The sequence below is a fragment of the Triticum dicoccoides genome, chromosome 4A (assembly GCF_002162155.2).
Source record: "Triticum dicoccoides isolate Atlit2015 ecotype Zavitan chromosome 4A, WEW_v2.0, whole genome shotgun sequence".
Lineage (NCBI taxonomy): Eukaryota > Viridiplantae > Streptophyta > Magnoliopsida > Poales > Poaceae > Triticum > Triticum dicoccoides.
Window position 1 is genome coordinate 732,285,133 of NC_041386.1, and position 5,763 is coordinate 732,290,895.

General features: G+C 47.2%; 2 pseudogenes; both read left to right on the top strand.

The window, feature by feature from the left end:
* LOC119284301 overlaps positions 1-1,039 on the top strand; it is a 2,007-nt pseudogene extending 968 nt beyond the window's left edge.
* Positions 1,040-3,628: 2,589 nt separating this feature from the next.
* Positions 3,629-5,763, top strand: part of LOC119284302 — a 14,310-nt pseudogene continuing 12,175 nt past the window's right edge.

Below are 5,763 nucleotides of genomic sequence, written 5' to 3' on the forward strand. Positions count from 1 at the left end.
TCAAATTGGCTGGGTGCCAATTTCTATGTTAATTTCTATAATATACTTTGTGGTTGCATTCGTTGACAACTGTGGCATAGCTAAGTGTATGATATACACAATTGGCACTGTTAATTTCTTAATTCTTCAAGAGAAAACATTGATAATATTGACAACTTCATCTAGGAATTATGCTTGTACAGTTGCAGATATTTTTCTGTATCCAATGGTCCCAGCAGGCTTTCTTGCTTTTCTTTTACCCCTGTTATAGTGATATGAACATTGCTTCAGGTTCTCTTGATTGTTCATGATCCTTGCTAAGGAGTACTTTTGCTAGTTAATAATATCAATCTGTGGATTTGTGTACACAGTACAGCGATCAGGCTGCACCTGAGTGTGCATCTGTTTTTGAGAAATCCTGTCGGGCAATACAATGAAATCAGACTGAAGATACTGCTATTGCTGAAAGTCCCAAGACTGAAAGTGTGGTCTTGAAGCTAAATATTACAGTAGTAACAGATGCTTGCTTGCATTCGGCGGCGATGGGAGAGGCTCCCCTTATGTCTTGTGTGCTGATAAACTATGAATTGCCTACAAAGAAGGTGAGCACTCCTTATTTTTTCTTGATATTTTACCTCCAGGACTTGTGTAGCCCAAATACCCTTCGTTGGTTTGGTTTGGTTTGCCCTCTACTGCAATTCACCCGGGACCTATATCGGTGCTGTTTATATTACCTTTTTTTGTTTCGGGTTGCGGTGTACTGATGATTGAATGGCCGGCTGGTATTCATTGGTTTTGTTTGATGATGTTGCATTGAAGCCAACAAGATGTTAATTTTTTGCCAGTTCTTTTTTCTTTTCACGTGGAGCCATCTAATGTGAATCAACCAAAGATCTCATGGTGTCGGCATCATTGAGTTTTCAGCGGCCTTTTGACTAGACACTTGAGCATACCGGTCTTTGGACATTCTTGATTTGCCTGTCAGTTTGAGTAAAAACACCAGAGGTTCAGGATGAGGATCCTGTGGTTGCATAGGCTTCAGGTTGTTAAGAACCACTGAAGGTTATATGCATCGGATTGTCCCATCTATGAGACTGCAATGCGACAATTTAGCTTAGCCTAATGAAATGGGACACAGACAGGTAGCCTCAGGAAGAACAAATTACCACGATGTAAAAGTACAATTCAATGGGACCAATCTTTTCAGAAGATAAACAGCAGTCACAAGTTTAATTCATGCAATAGTTTGTCCCAGCAAGTCATGCAGTAAACTTCTGTGTGAAGCGCAATCTGCAGGATTCGATTCTGTGAGAGACACAACTCTCCAAGAGAAACAAAAATAACAAAAATAAAAATGTTAAACAGGTCAAGCAAGCAATGAGAACCCGTCGATGCTGGCAACAAGGCCAGGATGCCAGCAGCCTCTTGAACAGCAGCGTAGCTCCACTCAAAAGCTTGGCCTTGTATGTTGTCCAGGCAGAGGCATTGCCTCTACCCAGAACTACAATTACCTCGTGCCGGTCCTTCACATTTAACTCGAGAGCTGCTGTCTCTGTTGAGCCAAAGGAGACAATTCCAGTATTTTCGCTGCTGCGGTTTCCGTTTTGTGACGGTGTTCTTCCTTGTGATGGTGTTTTAGCTGGAACCACTGGTAGCCGAGGCCTGCTGTGGGCTGCCGCTGCGTCTGCCTGGGCTCGATTCTCCATTGCCGCAACCTCGGGCAAGGATTCAAGCAGCAGCCTGTTTATCCCACGAAACTCGTCAATTAGTTCACCGCTGGCAGTAAGATCAGCACCAAGTGTGTACTGTGGTGTTGCCCTCGAATCCACCACGCTTGCATCCTTAACTTCAGGTGCGAGAGCACCCGGCTTTATGACCAAGCTCTGATGGGCTTGTCCCCTTCTAGCCATTGCAATCCTTCTCCTAACCGTCCTACTGCCACTACCCCAAGAAAACAGAGCTGCCCTGTCTCGTCCCTGATGCATAGCTTCCCTAAGGATGCAAAGATGTGCCGCCACTTCTGACATCTTGGGACGCTTGTCGAGTTCCATCATCAAGCATTTATCAGCCAGCTTTGCAATCTGTACAATAGTCATCATGTCGCTCGGGATTGCGATCTGAGCATCAAACATCTCCTTCACCCTCCTGGCCCCTTCTGCACGAGCTTGCGCAAAGCATTCAACCAAGCTCATCTTCCCCTCATCTCTTCCCGCCTTTTTTCTAGTTATCAGCTCCAAGAGCATAACTCCAAAACTATAAACATCACTCTTTGCTGTGAGCCGACCACTCTGAGCAAACAAAGGGTTCATGTAACCTATACTTCCTATCACATTTTGAGTGTAGAGAGTATTCTCTGTGTTGACTAGCCTTGATATTCCAAAGTCAGATAATTTTGCGCTGAAGCTGTCATCTAGAAGTATATTAGCAGGCTTGATATCACCATGAATGACCTGAGTATACATTTCCGTATGCATATAGCGCAACCCCTCTGCACACTCTATAGCAATTCTCAGTCGTGTATCCAAGGTGATGGGAATGTTATCCTGGTGAAGGACAACACTCAGGTCCCCTTTCGGAATGTAGTCAGTGACCAACATTAAGGCATTTTCATCTATACAGTAGCCAATCAGTCTCACTACATTCTTGTGATTAATTTCACGGTGGACAGTCAACTCTTTTTTTTTGAAAAGGAGGAATACCCCCGGCCTCTGCATCTGGACGATGCATACGGCCACTTTATTGATTATAACACAAGACCTTACAAAGTCGTACAACAGTAAGACCAAAGCCACCATCTTCGCAACCTCTGTCGCTACTCCTATCTAACTGACGAAAGGGCGCTGATGGTCTGGGTCTAATACCAAACAGACCTCGCAGCCAAACCTAACATCTGAGACCTGAGGTCCCAACCAGGACTCCTTTCGGGTATGGGCACCCACCAGTCCGGCGTGCTCTTCAACCAGGCCCCCTGCCGGGTATGAGGCCGCCGCAGCCACGTACCATCAATCCATCTTCAGAGCTGTACTGTTGCATGAACCGTGCTAGGCCTCTCTGCCATCGACGCCACCACGACGCCAGACAGCGCCGCCATCCTGCGCTCGTCCATCATCACACGCCCACCGGCGGGACCCCCGCTGCTCCATGCCGCTGAGACCCGCTGATGTCGACGTGCCAGATGCCACGCCGCTCCTCCTCTTGTCCCCTCCAGTCAACACTTGCTCCAAAACGATGCCCCCAGGAGGGAGAACGACGTCGAAACGTCGCCATCGTCCGATCCGGTAAATCCAGATCTAGGGTTTCCCCCGGAACCTTTCGATCAGGTTGACGTGACCTGCAACGACGATGCCTCGAGAAGGGAACGACGTCCAAGACGCCGCCATCGTCCGCCATGACCGCAGTCAGACGCGATTTTCACCGGAAGCCACGACGTCCCGATCTCGCGGTTGGCTGGAACGGAACCCTCCGCCGAACCGGTGACGTTGCCGCCGATCCGATCCTACCGCCGTGCGGCGCCCCCGATGGAGATCCTGAAGGCGAGGAGAGGGTCTCGATGTCGCCCACCAGAGGGAAAACGGCGCTGCGAGCGTCGCCAACATCGTGACCGGCACCGCCGGTCAAGGGTTTCCACCGAGCCAGAGCTCGCAACGCCATGCTCCACCAACCAGCCGAACAGGACAAGCCCGCAGACCGGCCAGCAGAGGAGGAAAGCGAGCCGCCAACTCCAAGCCCGCCGCCGACTCGCCGCCCAGCACGGCAAAGACGGCGCACCGAGTGCTCCACAGCAGTGGCCGCCGCCACCCACAACGCCCGCAGCCCCCAGGGGGCCAGATCGGCCGCGCCAGATCAAACCCCCGCCGCCTCCGCCGCGGGGCCGCACCGCCTCCTCCCAGCAGCAAAGCTACTAGATCCGCACGTCTCCGCCGCCGGAGGCCCCGCCGGATCCAGATCCCCCACGAGCGGCGGCCCGCGCAGCCGAGACCCCGACCAGGAGAGGGAGGAGAGGTCCCCGCCGCTGCCAGCGCCGCACGGGCTTTGCCCGGCGGACGCCCTCCGGCAGCGGCGAGGAGGAGGGGTGAGCGAGGGCGAGGCCTTGCGCCGGCGGCGGAGGGGAATCTCCCGTGACGCGCTCGCGGGGGACAGTCAACTCTTGTGCAAAGTTCTCCTTTACATTATGGATAAACCTCTTGACTGCAACCCTACTTGTATCCTCAAGTACTCCCGCGTAAACTTCTCCAAAGGCACCTCTCCCCAATATAGTTTTATAGTTGTCAGTCATTCCTTTTACCTGTTCTTCTGTGAAGCATTCCGCATTATGATTGCTGTGTGCAATCAAATTTGATCTATCGCCCGCTCGGATTAGTTGTCTCCGCATTCGTTTTGGATTATCCATATTTTGAATGTACAGCGAAATATTCAGCTAGCCTTGAGCCCTTGACTAAAATGTTGCAAGAAAGACAACTTGACCTAAAATAGCATTGTTAATGTTTTAAATTTTACTTAAATTCAACATACAAATGAATAACAGGGTAACAGTGCTTAGTGCTAGCGGATTAACTTTGACCAACAACTACATCGCTTATACACCAGCAGAGATGGTTTTAAACTTTTAATTATAGAACATCGATCTACTCTAGCTGATCATGAAATGAGATTGACGGCTTTAATTATAATCAAACTACATTGTTGTATTAGAAACTTGAGGAAGATACATGTAGAAGAGAGCAAAAGATAATCTTCATTTTTAATTTCTGCCATGGAGTTCAAAGGTAACTTCATGGTGAAGATGTATATACTCTTACAGTTGCTTGCTTACACGGAAATTGGAATGCAATTTCTGAATTGGAACACAAGACGAAACAAAAAGTAGATATCGATTAAGCATGGAACCCATGAAGAGCTAATCTCTCATAAACCTTTCACAAAGGAATATAATCTCCCAAAAAAGTAATAAGATGTAAAGACGAGCATGGCTGAATTCATCATACCTCTTAATTAAGAACAATGCACTTCTTTCATAGTTGTTGCTCTCATCGCCATGGAAATGAAACTGGGGAGAACGAACAGAGCTAGTGTACATAGAGATAATATAGCCTAGTACCTTATTTCACATACGTGTTGCTATCATTCATGGTCAACAACTCCCGAAACATGGATGGAACAACTACTGTTAGGTACCAAATTAAATATAAGAATGAGACATTCAATTTTTCTGTTTTCAAGTGCACAACTCGACGTAGATTTCTTTGTTTATTTAAAATGAATAGAAAAACCAATCATATCGTACAATGAGATTCCTCAAAGAAAAAAAATCCTAAAAAATATCGTACAAATGATTTTGTTATTTTAGATAAAAAGTCCAATGATTTGGTCTACGCATACCTTCAACAATCAATCACAGGTATAGCGCCGCGGCATGTGGGTGTTCACTTGTTTGTTCTCTAATTTGGATTAGCGCGAATAGCTTTATGTAGTGCTTGATTAGCGGTCAACTTGGTTGTTTTTTTTTATTTATTGCTGCACGCAAGAGCACAGCTTGTGATAAATGATCAGCACACAGGAAATCTGACAAGAGAGCTTGTAGAATAGTTTTTCTTTTTTCTTTTTCTTAAGAGATTGGTTATTTCCTTGTAGATTTGTTTGTGACAAATGGCCAGCACTTTTTAAATCTGTTATCTGGTAGACGGTTGTGCTTCTGTTCTTTGCTGAGGAATATTCCACCACCGCTGCTTCGATTTCCTCTCTGGCTGTGATGATGTCACCTACCTCCCTGGCGATGACCCTACC